Source organism: Lepidochelys kempii, chromosome 1 (genome assembly GCF_965140265.1).
Source record: "Lepidochelys kempii isolate rLepKem1 chromosome 1, rLepKem1.hap2, whole genome shotgun sequence".
In the NCBI taxonomy this organism is placed as follows: Eukaryota; Metazoa; Chordata; order Testudines; family Cheloniidae; genus Lepidochelys; species Lepidochelys kempii.
Genome location: NC_133256.1, coordinates 171172676 through 171186569, shown reverse-complemented (window position 1 = coordinate 171186569; position 13894 = coordinate 171172676).

The following is a 13894-nucleotide window of genomic DNA, read 5'->3' as shown; positions in this document are numbered from 1 at the left end:
CCTGTGATAGATGATGGAGCTTTACTATGCACAGCTCTTTATGTCTTCAGCAAAATTTTGTAATCAATTCATTCCCTAATGGGAACTCTGTGTTAATTGTGAGACTGGCGTAATGTGCTTGGATTTCTTGGTATGCATGACATGTTTGGCTGCAGTATTTTGTACTGCCTATATTTTTAAAAGGGCATATGCAGTAGACAGGTTATAATGTGCTGAAAGTATAGACAGTTATCTTGACTCCCAAGTGTAGGGTGAGAAATATTTTCTAATGCTGTTGATCAAAACATCCTCTTAGGGTATGTCTACACTACGGAATAAGGTCGAATTTATAGAAGTCGTTTTTTTTAGAAATCGGTTTTATATATTCGAGTGTGTGTGTCCCCACAGAAAATGTTCTAAGTGCATTAAGTGCATTAACTCGGTGGAGCGCTTCCACAGTACCGAGGCTAGAGTCGACTTCCGGAGCGTTGCACTGTGGGTAGCTATCCCACAGTTCCCGCAGTCTCCGCTGCCCATTGGAATTCTGGGTTGAGATCCCAATGCCTGATGGGGCTAAAACATTGTTGCGGGTGGTTCTGGGTACATATCGTCAGGCCCCCGTTCCCTCCCTCCCTCCGTGAAAGCAAGGGCAGACAATCGTTTCGCGCCTTTTTCCTGAGTTACCTGTGCAGACGCCATACCACGGCAAGCATGGAGCCCGCTCAGGTAACCGTCACCCTATGTCTCCTGGGTGCTGGCAGACGCGGTATGGCATTGCTACACAGTAGCAGCAACCCCTTGCCTTGTGGCAGCAGACGGTACAGTACGACTGGTAGCCGCCATCGTCATGTCCGAGGTGCTCCTGGCCACGTCGGCTGGGAGTGCCTGGGCAGACATGGGCGCAGGGACTAAATTTGGAGTGACTTGACCAGGTCATTCTCTTTAGTCCTGCAGTCAATCCTATTGAACCGTCTTATGGTGAGCGGGCAGGCGATACGGACTGCTAGCAGTCGTACTGTACCATCTTCTGCCAGGCAGGCAAGAGATGAGGATTGCTAGTAGTCGTATTGTACCATCTTCTGCCAGGCAGGCAAGAGATGAGGATGGCTAGCAGTCATACTGTACCATCTTCTGCCGAGCAGCCATGAGATGTGGATGGCATGCAGTCCTTCTGCACCGTCTGCTGCCAGCCAAAGATGTAAAAGATAGATGGAGTGGGTCAAAACAAGAAATACACCAGATTTGTTTTTTACTCATTTGCCTCCTCCCCTGTCTAGGGGACTCATTCCTCTAGGTCACACTGCAGTCACTCACAGAGAAGGTGCAGCGAGGTAAATCTAGCCATGTATCAATCAGAGGCCAGGCTAACCTCCTTGTTCCAATAAGAACGATAACTTAGGTGCACCATTTCTTATTGGAACCCTCCGTGAAGTCCTGCCTGAAATACTCCTTGATGTACGGGCACCCCCTTTGTTGATTTTAGCTCCCTGAAGCCAACCCTGTAAGCTGTGTCGTCAGTCGCCCCTCCCTCCGTCAGAGTAATGGCAGACAATCGTTCTGCGCCTTTTTTCTGTGCGGACGCCATACCAAGGCAAGCATGGATGCCGCTCAGCTCACTTTGGCAATTAGGAGCACATTAAACACCACACGCATTATCCAGCAGTATATGCAGCACCAGAACCTGGCAAAGCGATACCGGGCGAGGAGGCAACGTCAGCGCGGTCACGTGAGTGATCAGGACATGGACACAGATTTCTCTGAAAGCATGGGCCCTGACAATGCATGCATCATGGTGCTAATGGGGCAGGTTCATGCTGTGGAACGCCGATTCTGGGCTCGGGAAACAAGCACAGACTGGTGGGACCGCATAGTGTTGCAGGTCTGGGATCATTCCCAGTGGCTGCGAAACTTTCGCATGCGTAGGGGCACTTTCATGGAACTTTGTGACTTGCTTTCCCCTGCCCTGAGTCGCATGAATACCAAGATGAGAGCAGCCCTCACAGTTGAGAAGCGAGTGGCGATAGCCCTGTGGAAGCTTGCAACGCCAGACAGCTACCGGTCAGTTGGGAATCAATTTGGAGTGGGCAAATCTACTGTGGGGGATGCTGTGATGCAAGTAGCCCACGCAATCAAAGATCTGCTGATATCAAGGGTAGTGACCCTGGGAAATGTGCAGGTCATAGTGGATGGTTTTGCTGCAATGGGATTCCCTAACTGTGGTGGGGCCATAGACGGAACCCATATCCCTATCTTGGCACCGGAGCACCAAGCCGCCGAGTACATAAACGGCAAGGGGTACTTTTCAATAGTGCTGCAAGCTCTGGTGGATCACAAGGGACGTTTCACCAACATCAATGTGGGATGGCCGGGAAAGGTGCATGATGCTCGCATCTTCAGGAACTCTGGTCTGTTTCAAAAGCTGCAGGAAGGGACTTTATTCCCAGACCAGAAAATAACTGTTGGGGATGTTGAAATGCATATATGTATCCTTGGGGACCCAGCCTACCCCTTAATGCCATGGCTCATGAAGCCGTACACAGGCAGCCTGGACAGTAGCCAGGAGCTGTTCAACTACAGGCTGAGCAAGTGCAGAATGGTGGTAGAATGTGCATTTGGACGTTTAAAGGCGCGCTGGTGCAGTTTACTGACTCGCTTAGACCTCAGCGAAACCAATATTTCCACTGTTATTACTGCTTGCTGTGTGCTCCACAATATCTGTGAGAGTAAGGGAGAGACGTTTATGGCGGGGTGGGAGGTTGAGGCAAATCGCCTGGCTGCTGGTTACGCGCAGCCAGACACCAGGGCGGTTAGAAGAGCACAGGAGGGCGCGGTACGCATCAGAGAAGCTTTGAAAACCAGTTTCATGACTGGCCAGGCTACAGTGTGAAAGTTCTGTTTGTTTCTCCTTGATGAAACCCCCCGCCCCTTGGTTCACTCTACTTCCCTGTAAGCTAACCACCCTCCCCTCCTCCCTTCAATCACCGCTTGCAGAGGCAATAAAGTCATTGTTGCTTCACATTCGTGCATTCTTCATTCATTCATCACACAAATAGGGGGATGACTACCAAGGTAGCCCAGGAGGGGTGGTGGAGGAGGGAAGGAAAATGCCACACAGCACTTTAAGCACAGCACTTTAAAAGTTTACAACTTTAAAATTTATTGAATGACAGCCTTCTTTTTTTTGGGCAATCCTCTGTGGTGGAGTGGCTGGTTGGCCGGAGGCCCCCCCCACCGCGTTCTTGGGCGTCTGGGTGTGGAGACTATGGAACTTGGGGAAGAGGGCAGTTGGTTACAGAGGGGCTGCAGTGGTAGTCTGTGCTCCAGCTGCCTTTGCTGCAGCTCAACCATACACTGGAGCATACTGGTTTGGTCCAGCAGCAGCCTCAGCATTGAATCCTGCCTCCTCTCATCACGCTGCCGCCACATTTGAGCTTCAGCCCTGTCTTCAGCCCACCACTTACTCTCTTCATCCCGCCACCTCTCCTCCCGGTCATTTTGTGCTTTCCTGCACTCTGAGATTGTCTGCCTCCACACATTTGTCTGTGCTCTGTCAGTGTGGGAGGTCAGCATGAGCTCGGAGAACATTTCATCTCGAGTGCGTTTTTTTTCTTTCTAAGCTTCACTAGCCTCTGGGAAGGAGAAGATCCTGTGATCATTGAAACACATGCAGCTGGTGGAGAAAAAAAAAGGTACAGCGGTATTTAAAAAGACACATTTTATAAAACAGTGGCTGCACTCTTGCACTCTTTCAGGGTAAACCTTGCATTTTGCCTCTCCCCACCGCGTGACTACCCCCTCAACCTTCCCCCCTCCCTGTGGCTAACAGCGGGGAACATTTCTGTTTAGCCACAGGCAAACAGCCCAGCAGGAATGGGCTCCTCTGAGTGTCCCCTGAAGAAAAGCACTCTATTTCAACCAGGTGACCATGAATTATATCTCACTCTCCTGAGTATAACACAGAGAGATAAAGAACGGATGTTGTTTGAATGCCAGCAAACATACACTGCAATGCTTTGTTCTACAATGATTCCCGAGTACGTGTTACTGGCCTGGAGTGGTAAAGTGTCCTACCATGAAGGACGCAATAAGGCTGCCCTCCCCAGAAACCTTTTGCAAAGGCTTTAGGACTACATCTAGGAGAACCGCAAATGCCAGGGCAAAGTAATCCTTTCACATGCTTGCTTGTAAACCATGTATAGTATTTTAAAAGGTACACTCACCGGAGGTCCCTTCTCTGCCTGCTGGGTCCAGGAGGCAGCCTTGGGTGGGTTCGGGGGGTACCGGCTCCAGGTCTAGGGTGAGAAACAGTTCCTGGCTGTTGGGAAAACCGGTTTCTCTGCTTGCTTGCTGTGAGCTATCTACAACCTCCTCCTCCTCATCATCTTCTTCGTCCCCAAAACCTGCTTCCGTATTGCCTCCATCTCCATTGAAGGAGTCAAACAACACGGCTGGGGTAGTGGTGGCTGAACCCCCTAAAATGGCATGCAGCTCATCATAGAAGCAGCATGTTTGGGGCTCTGACCCAGAGCGGCTCTTCGCCTCTCTGGTTTTCTGGTAGGCTTGCCTCAGCTCCTTCAGTTTCACGCGGCACTGCTTCGGGTCCCTGTTATGGCCTCTGTCCTTCATGCCCTGGGAGATTTTCACAAAGGTTTTGGCATTTCGAAAACTGGAACGGAGTTCTGATAGCACGGATTCCTCTCCCCAAACAGTGATCAGATCCCGTACCTCCCGTTCGGTCCATGCTGGAGCTCTTTTGCGATTCTGGGACTCCATCATGGTCACCTGTGCTGATGAGCTCTGCATGGTCACCTGCAGCTTGCCACGCTGGCCAAACAGGAAATGAGATTCAAAAGTTCACGGTTCTTTTCCTGTCTACCTGGCCAGTGCATCTGAGTTGAGAGTGCTGTCCAGAGCGGTCATAATGGAGCACTCTGGGATTGCTCCCGGAGGCCAATACCATTGAATTGTGTCCACAGTACCCCAAATTCGAGCCGGCAACGTCGATTTAAGCGCTAATCCACTTGTCAGGGGTGGAGTAAGGAAATCGATTTTAAGAGCCCTTTAAGTCGAAATAAAGGGCTTCATTGTGTGGATGGGTGCAGGTTTACATCGATTTAACGCTGCTAAATTCGACCTAAAGTCCTAGTGTAGACCAGGGCTGAGAGAGAGAGAAACCCACTAGTTAATTTAATTTCAGTTAGTGGATAACTTGGCAGTGTTAAACAGACACACTTGTATTTACTGAAACAGTTTAAGGCCTTGATCCTGAAACACAATCTGCTTGTGCACACCCTTGCACCATGTGGCGTGCAAAGGCAGTGTCCATGCTAGTAACCTTCACTGAAGGATTGGAGCTAAGGGTTTCAAGCCGGATTGAGTTTTAATGAGAGTTGTACTCCTAAATCACTTGGGTGCCTTTGAAGATCTCATTCTAAATCTGCAGAATCAAAATGAAAGGGAGGTACTAGAAGTGGTGAAATATGATAGTAAATAGGATCTACTGGGTGGGTTACTTATGAATTTCATGTTAATATTGCCTAAAAAGAAGAGAGCGGATGTTAAAAATAATCATCAGCGCTTTGGTGATATTGAAAGACAACCAGGGAGAAGATTTGTTTTCAGGTGAGAAGTGTATATATTGTTAGAATTCAAGTAAAAGAGTTGGTCTGCTTCTTGAAAATATCTTTACTCCGGCTGTCTGTGACTGAGATGAAGATTATCTTTTCACCTCCACCATTTTAAGGTTACGTCCCTGGCATTCACCAATACAAGTCCACACAATGCTATGAAAACTTATTCAGTGAAGTTTTATCACTCAAATACTTTGTCTTATGTTTGTTTTCTCGGTAAAGCTGTATTACCATGTACACTTAAAAGGTGAAGCAGGTCCTAATTCATAATTTGCTAGCAAATAGAGGGATATCAAATCAACAAAAAGGACACTGGACTGAGACTAGGGAGATCCAGGCTCCAGTTCTGGTGCTGTTACAGAACGCCTTTGTGAGCTTGGGCAAGTCACTTAATCTCTCTGTGACACAATTCTCCATTTGTAAAGTGGGGATAGTAATGTTTCTTTACTCACACCTTTTGTCTGGCAATCCTGCAAACACTTATGTGCATGCTTAACTTTACTGCCATGAGTGGTCCTATTGATTTTAATGGGACTACTCACAGTACTAAAGTTAAGCATGTGTATAAGGGTTTGCAGGGTTGAGGCCTTAGAATGTAAGCTGTTTGGGGCAGGGAATGTCGTTCACTATATGTATGTATGTACAGCACCTAACTGAATATGGCAGTGATCTCTGCTGGAGCCTCTAAACATTCCTGCAGTATAAAGAATCACAAAAGGGTTAACTAGCTCACTGCATCCTTTGAAAGTGATGACTCTTAACTGGGAGGATGAAAAAAAGCATACCCTGAATCTAGGTCTGACCATCAGTCTTGATTTTTGGAGCCACAATAAATAAGAGTCCATTGGTAAACTGGAAAAGTCAAACCAGATTATTTTTAGTAATAATAATGACTTTTATATAACACCTTTATCCAAAAGGATCCCAAAGTGCTTAAACTATTAACCTCAATTGAAGATTTACCATTAACTCCAAGAATAGCAAGATTATTCTCTCTATACATAGTACATCCCTGAAATGCTGCCACCTCTAGTATGAAGGACAACAACCAGCCAACATGCTGTACAGAGAAATACATCTTTTTTTCTCCAGAGAACACCACCCACCAATGGCCCTAGCAACCTATCAAGTGTCACAACAAATACCCAGTGAAACACCAATTGAGAAGCAACAGCTCCTTTCCCAGAAACACCTTTCTTGGCAACTATCTGATTCCTTCTACATGTCCCTAGTGCAGGATTACACTCTTTTTGAGCTACTTTTCCTGCAGAGAGTTTCTGGGTCTGGCCCTTTAAATTTGGCAGAGCCAAAGACTGGCAGCCCTAAAGGGGCCATTTTGTAAACAGTTACTGCCTGGTGTGTCTCCCTGCTTTTCAGCTGGTAAGTACTCTTGGCCCCTGCTAGGTTTTCCTCTCCTGTCCCTAAGGTGAATGGATCATGATTAGTGGTACATACAGAGAAACAAAGCTATTATTTTTTGTAGCACTTTAACACCCACACGGTTTGTTCAGCGTTGTGGCTCCATTGTGTTAGGAGCTTTCCTACCACACAGAAAGACATGGTGCTTGGCCCTTACATTTTGTAAGATAAATAAACCAAACCACAACACACCACACCAGACAAAGGGTATGGAGAAAATGACATGCAAGCACATACTATGCAAGCACAGCAAACAGGGTAATAATTATGTTGGGGACTAAACCTGTTTATTTCCCTTTGGGTCATTAATTTATTGTGGGGAGGAGTAGAGGTGGTGGAGGTTGTCAAGAGGGGATGAACAAATACAAGGGCAAGGGAGTTGGGAAGAGGGGCATTGAGGATGAAGGCTGAAATAGGAAATAAATAGAGGAAGGCAGGAGGCTGAGGCAAACAGCAGGTAGAAAATAATGTAAAACAATCTGCTGTGATTACCAGGGGCTATGGAATTGAGTGAAATAGAAGGACTGGTATTTTAACAAACCATGGCTTACCGTGCTGCTGAATTAGTTGTGTGCAGATTCAAGATAAATTCTTATTGGGTACAAACTTTTTATTGCAAACTTTTACTGCAGGAAATTGCTCCTGATACTTCATACCTTCCTGGGGGAACTCATCTGGACCTCTCCACTGATTTTTTGTCCTGCCTGTTTGCAATTTCTCATCCTGTCCCTGTTTCCTGCTTGATTAGAGGCAGGGCTGCTCAAAGAGAAGAGTGTGCCAAAGTTTTCCTTAGCAGACTTTCAGCTCAGTACTGGTCCATCCCAGACCAGTTTCCTTGGTGAGCACTGACAGGATTATATAGGGAGCTATAGTTTGATTTATTAAAAACCATCTGGGGGAGGGAGGAATTACTCTACACACACCTCTTCCATGCTGCAACCCTGATGAATGGTGAACTTACTCAAACATTGCATTTAATAATGGCAAAGTTGCCCTTTGTCTCCTCTTTTATTTAACGTTATCTCTGAGCCACTGATTCATATATTCAGGACTCATCCTAGTATTACTGGTATTAAAACTGTGAGTGAAATGTGGTCTGTATTCCTTTATACAGTTAATAATTTTTTTTTCCCCTCTCAGACACAAAGAAGGTTGTTTAGAATTTGGTAGAACTGAGGTAGTATGGTCTAGCTGTCAGTGCACTTGACTGTGATTCAGGAGAGCTGGTTTCTCTTCCTGACTCTGCCACTGACCTGTGGGGTGACTTTGGACAAGTCACTTCACAGTATTGCCAGCCCACCACATGCATTCAAAAATCTTGAGTCAGCCCTCCCAAACAAGAGATTAGCTTTAAAATCGTGATATTTTACAAATAATCATCATGGGGTTCTTGATCTCTGGCTTTTGAGCCTTTCTCTGCCCCCATGAGGGCTAGAAATAAACTTTTTTTTTCATGAGAGTTTCTCTCCAGGAGCCTGTGGCTTTAAGAAAAACAACATATATCAGAAGACTCATGATAAAATTGTTGGAGTTGGCAACACTGCTTCACCTGTTTGTGCCTCTGTTTCCCCCATTTTGATGGTATTTTGTCTTACCAGTCATCTGTTTCCCCTATTTTGATGGTAAGCTCTTTAGGGCAGCAGCTGCCTCTCATAGTGTTGATACAGTGCCTAGCTCAATACAGCCCTGCTCTCTGACTGTGGCCTCTATGCATTACTGAAATGCATGAAACAACACTGAAGTCTTTGTGGTGCAAAAATGGGGATATTGCATTTTTGTTGGTTATATTACTAATTTCTCATTGGTTTCTTTATTTAGTTTCTCTTTAACTGGTGTTAGCTGCATTTTAAGTTGATGCAGAGGTTGTTAAAGAACTGGGGGCTTGATTTTAACACTAGCCTCTGAAAATCCTCAGTAATTTGCAGCATAGGGAGTCAGAAATATAGCAGTGTCCATACTGTATCTAATCAGGTGCCCTGTCTCCAATAGTGCTCAGTGCCAGTTGTTTCAGAGGAAGGGTAAGAATCCCTGCAACTGACAATTATGGATTAACTTGCCGACAGGGCAAGATTCCTTCTAACCGTTATCAAATGATGGCTTTATATGCCCTTTAGCATGAGGATTTATATTCTTTTTTTCAAACTATCTAATGTGATTGTTGATGTCCTCATTCTATGTGTAAATAACTAATCCATTTTTGACCTCTCCTGTTAAAATTGTGGATTCCCTTTTGTACTGGAGCAATGAGTTCCACATGATGCATTGTGTTTAAAAACAAATCATTTTATTGTTTCTGAATGTGTTGCCTTTCGTTTTCATTGGCTATTCCCTTATGAGAAATAGTAAGTAGGAACACTTGGATTACCTTCTCCCTACCATTAATCATTTTGTATACTTCTAGCATGTCTCCTTCACTAAACTAAACCGTCCATCTTTCCGATTTTTCATCATGTTCCATGCTTCTAAGCCAGTGGTTCCCAAACTTGTTCTGCCGCTTGTGCAGGGAAAGCCCCTGGTGGGCCGGGCCAGATTGTTTACCTGCTGCATCCGCAAGTTAGGCCAATCGCGGCTCCCAGTGGCCGCGGTTCACTGCTCCAGGCCAATGGGGGCTGTGGGAAGCGGCGGCCAGTACGTCTCTTGGCCTGCACTGCTTCCAGCAGCTCCCATGGCTTGGAGCAGCGAACTGTAGCCACTGGGAACTGCGATCGGCCGAACCTGCAGACACGGCAGGTAAACAAACCGGCCCAGGCTGCCAGGGGCTTTCCCTGCACAAGCGGCGGAACAAGTTTGGGAACAATTGTTCTCAGCACTTTTGTCCTCTGAATGCAGGCAGGGACAGCAGTTGTGATTGGCTCTTACAAGGCCAGTAAGAGAGTACAATAGAGAGAGGGGGAAGCGACTTTCGGGCTTCTTCCTTTCCTCCAACAACCAGGTGAAAACTTGCTCTGGTGTCTGGCTTGGGAATGTCCAAAAAATTCTCCCTCCCAGCTCTGTATATGATCAAAGAATTATTGTAGACTGGAGAGAAAAGATTTTTATGTATCTGGAAACTTTTGCAGGAGGCAAGCTTTCCTTCAACTAAAATTGGACTTAAAATGAGAGGCTAAAAAATTGCTGCTTTAACCGTGTATCTAAGGTATTTTTATGGCCCCCATCAACTGAAGTACCTCAGCACCTCACAGTCTTTAATGTATTTATCCTAACAACATCCCTCTGAGGTAGGAAAGTGCTATTATTCCCATTTTACAAATGCAAATTGCTGCACAGGGAGGCTAAGTAACTTGCCCAAGGTTGCACAAGAAGTCTGTAGCAGAGTATTAAACCCCATGTTTCCTAAATTCCTGACTGGAGCCCTATATGCACTCTATCTTCTGTCATTTACCCATCATAGACTATACCTTAACGTAGAGGACCACATTTTCAGAGCAGACTTCTGAAATGTAGGGTTTTGTGCAGAAAAACAGACATGCATGATGCTTTTAAGGTGTGTTTTATGGGCCTCCTTTAAAAATCTGACTGTAATAGCATGCAGATTTTAGCAACATTCAGTATAGAGTGCATCCATCATGAGGTGGAATTGTCTAGGACTGTCTTGTGCATTTTTGAGCAGCTCCTGCTTCTGGCAGATGTACACTCCTTGTCATGATGACTGAAATGTGTTTGATTGTGAACTGCCGGGCTTAATGTTTTCTTCAGTTTGAATTTTTAGGGATGCAGATTAAGATTGCAATATAGTGAACTATTATGTACTGGCTGTCTGAGAAGCTCTCTAAGTGATTTATTTCAATTTGCTATTTTATTGGAACAAACCTTTTTCATGCAGATAAATGGTATTTAGCAAGCTTTTTTTTATTCAGCTACTGCCAGACATCCTTAAAGGAGAGAACATTTGATGTGATTGTTTTCAAAATCTATTTAGTAAATGAAGACAGTTGATCCTGTTTCCAAGTATATTGAGTTCATCTGGGCCATACATAGCCTCCTGTCTGGATACCATGTGTACTCATTTTGACTTTACACCTGTTTTACACTTCCTAATTTACACAAGTGTAAATGAGTCCAGATTCAGGCCCCAAACAGCTCATTAGGGAAGAAACACTCTCTTAATAACACCCCATTTATTAGCCGTACCATAACCATTCAGTTATTAATGGAAGCTACCCACATTTGGTAGCCACAAAAGGTAAAAATAAAACACCCCCCCCTTCATCCATTTGACAAGTACAAATACCCTTTAAGAATCACTCCCTACACACATTCCAAATAAAGTTAATTTCTCTATAACATCTCTTTTGCAGCCAGGTTGGCCATCATTTATTCTCATCATTTTAGGAGGCTGTTAGCAAGTGATTATCTGCCTCGTCAGAGGATTTGGTGTGTGCTAGTCGGAGATATACAATAATGCAGTAGAATATCATGAGCAGCAGTTGTAGCAAGGAACCTGAGCTTACCTTTGTTCTATTGTGCTGATACAGAAGCTGCCCTCATTTTGAAACCTCCCAAAATTTAAAACTGCAGGGGAAAGTAATTTCCTCTAATAGAAGCTGCAGTTTGTAAATGAAGATATGCGATATATCTCAATTTTATATGTTAATCCTGGTTGGGTTTAAATGACAATGAAAGTATAATTTAAGTACTGGTAATGTCTACATAGTCTGCATCTAGAGATGTTAGATTAGTGTTTGTACAGTCTTTCCTCTGCACTTTGTGTAGGGTCCATGTTAAAATGCAGAAAGATCAGATACCACTGTATTATAGAGAAACACATCATCACTCCATTGATGTTACATACAGTACCATATGGCATTAGTTGTATTTTCCCCACTTCTCGGGTCAGAAAATACACAGTTGCATATGAATAAACACAGATGTGCCATTGTTAGAAAATATTCCAGAAGTATTCATCACAGTTGGATCCCTTTGATCAGAATATTGTACCCACTTGAAAGTCTTTGCCAGGCAAACGCCCCATCCCATCCAGTGCTGCCAAAACAGTTGAGATGATATACACACAAATAAATCATTGTAAGGATGGACCATCTGTGATATGTATCCCAGTGTTGTGCAGGAACGGAAATGGCAATGTGTGAAGTCCCAGCTGGGGTTTCAATATATTTCACATGATAAAGTGACTTAAGGAGCCACAGTCTCTAATACAACTAAAGTGAACCCGTGATTAAGACATCACACTCTATAATCTTAGTGATGAAAACCAATATGTGACAAAAATATTCAATAGACACAGCGGGGCCCATTGAGAGTGAGGTGGAATGAAAGCTCTGAATGACTTGAATGTATTCCAAAGGAACCTTCATCCTATTTTTAGAGAAGCTTCACTCCCCTCAGGGTGCGGTGGCGCTGCAGCTGGGAGTGAGCCTCCCAGCCCGGGTATGCAGAGTCAAGCTAGCTTCACTTGAGTTAACATTGCTAAAAAATAACAGTGTTAGCACTGCGGCAAAGATGGTGACTGAGACCAGCAAACCTAGCCCTAATCTGTGCGCCCCGGCTGGGTGGCACTCTCCCAGCTGAGGTGCAGACATACTCTTACAGGGCCAAATTTAATTCCAAGGTTTAGTTTTCCAAAGATCATGGGGAATTAGCAGCTTCTGTTGCTGCTGTGCCTTCACTCTGAAGGGGCAAGAAGATGGTCAATAGATCTTCCCCATGCTGATCCACCATCCTAATCCCTGCTCATCTACTGTCCTGTGTCTGGACCTCTGTGGAGCTGTGCTTAAAGCACAGTCAGTGATGATCCCTTACAACCTCCACCCAAATCCTGCTACCCCTGTTCAGTGGAACCCCACCAGTTTGACAATGTGACGGGCCTCTGAAAATGAGGGGACAGAATATGTGACCTGTTTCTTGGGACAGAGACAGTGACTCTATAACCAGTGGTTAGGGCATTCATATAGGAGGTGGGAGACCCAGATTCTCATCCCCCGTTCCGAAGACTATTTAAATTTAACTGTTTAATTATACTTTAGAGCGGCTTCAGCAGGAGAGATTGAGAGACATATAGTCCAGTGGTTAGGGCACTCTCCTGGGAGGTGGGAGATTGAATCCCTGCTCCAGGCAGACAGAGTGGGGATATGAAGCCAGGTCTCCCTCAGTCTGGGTGAGTGCTGTAACCACTTGAATTTTGGATAAAAGGATAGTACCCCTCCCCTCCTTGGTTTTCTATGAAATACTCTCACCTGGCTTTACGCGTCTAACTTCAGGAGAGGGTTTACACTGTGAATCCCAAATGGAGGGAGGCACCTAACTCCCTTTGAAGGGTGGGACTTAGGCATTTCCTGTTGGCTAGCTTAGACAGCTACCCATTCAGTGTGCTGGCTTTTATGAGTCCCATTCGTAGGCATCTAACTCTCCTTGTGTATTGTATAGGGCATATACATATACATAGGGCTTTGGCATATAACTCAGGGTTGGGAGTTCCATTTGGTGGCAGGGCACCTAAAAGATGTGAATCCCACCCACAGTATAAACTTGATTGTTAATTTTTAGACTGTTATTGGAAAGAAAACTACTGAAGGCTACTCAGATTGAAGTCTGTCTAATCACCTGAAGAGTAATAACTTTAATTAAGAAATGACTAGTGACAAGCTATTCAAATCAGTGCAGAATAATAAATAAATTAATTTGACAATGGAATGATACTGTCTGTTTAGACAAGTGCATCATACCTTCTTAAAAGAAATGCTATTGATGATTTTTGTTATTTCAAAGATCCACAAATAAACAAACAAGTATTTACAGTTTAAAGACCCGGTCCTGCAACACTTATGTGAGTTAGTAGGAACAGGACCACTAGATTTCCCTCTGTTCTAACCCTCCTCCTCATCCCTGGCCAAGCTCATACAAATTAG